A 1,431-nucleotide genomic window follows, 5' to 3' on the forward strand; every position below is an offset into this window, starting at 1 on the left:
GGCAGAGAGAGAGAGAGAGAGAGAGAGAGAGAGAGAGAGAGAGAGAGAGAGAGAGAGAGAGAGAGAGAGAGACGAGAGGGGGGGGGTGTAGAAGAATAATCGACACCTCGTACCTCTATTGTAGTGTAGCACAAGCGGTCATTCATTCATTATTACAGCTGAAGCGTTAGTTGATTATTTCTATAAAATCACTTTCACTAGATACAGGACGAACATTTTCCAGCTTTTTTCCTTTTATCCTTGTTGTAGAGCATCAATTTTGCACAAACATCACCTTAATTTAATCTTGCAAAATAGCAAGGCAATCTTAATCCAAAACTTTATCGATTCTGCTGAAGTGCCAATTGCATTTTATTAGTACAGTGGAATCCTTTTATAACGAGAGGTAGGGACCGGTACGAAATGTCCGTTATAGCAGGATCCTCATTATAAGGGATCCATTAATAAATTGCGCGCTCATATGACCTTAGCGGGGTTTTAGAAGTCTTTATAGCAGACTTCTCGTTATTTCAGGACTTGTTATATAAGTGGACTCCACTGTATTAGTTTGCATTTTTTGATAAGGAAGATCTATCAGCTTTCATTTTTTGTGTAATTTATCGATTGCTATGATTTCTACTGTCAGTTTGTATGATTATTTTTATTTGATTTTGATCAATTATTATGAACAACTGCACGTTGATTGATGTGGTCACAACTGTAACGTCAGATTATGTGGTGATTGGTTATTTAGTGACAACTGTAATGTCAGATCGTGTGGTGGTTGGTTGTTCTGGTACTGACTATTCGTTTGATAATTTTGGGTAATGACAACACTGTCGCTATTCAAAACAAAGGACAAAACACGAGTGGCACAATCATGATTGCCATCATGAAGATTCACCATATTTTTTTCTAAAATGTTGGTTCAGAAATCATAAACGAATACAATGTCATAGACCTGACATTTATTTGGAGTAATAGTAATAGTACTAATAGTTTAGAATCATGATTTTGTTTTGCTTTACATGCACTATTTCTACAATTTAAAAAAATGGCAGCAGTGAGTCTGTTGCTAAATCATTATGTTTCGATTTCAATAATAAAGAAAGTTGTTAGAGTTTCATGGTTTTCTCCAGAAATCAATGGCTAATCAAACGAAAAATATAGATCGAACTAAGGCGAAAACTTGGAACAAAAACGCATATCATGTATTGAGTTGAATTCAATTCCACGCATCTTCAGATAGGTGAATTTTGTTAAATTCTTAACTCATTCGCTACGCCGAGCCGTGGGGGGCGGCGCGGCGCGGCTAAAGTGCCGTCAGTACGCTAAGCCGCCCCCGGCGGCTCGTGAGCTGATCTTCAATTTTTGCTTAGATTCTATGCCAATCCACATATCCATGTTAAAATAAAGGTCATAATATAATGCTGACTTCCGGGTCAAGCATTG

This window comes from Aplysia californica, unplaced genomic scaffold (assembly GCF_000002075.1).
Source record: "Aplysia californica isolate F4 #8 unplaced genomic scaffold, AplCal3.0 scaffold00098, whole genome shotgun sequence".
NCBI classification, from domain to species: Eukaryota; Metazoa; Mollusca; class Gastropoda; order Aplysiida; family Aplysiidae; genus Aplysia; species Aplysia californica.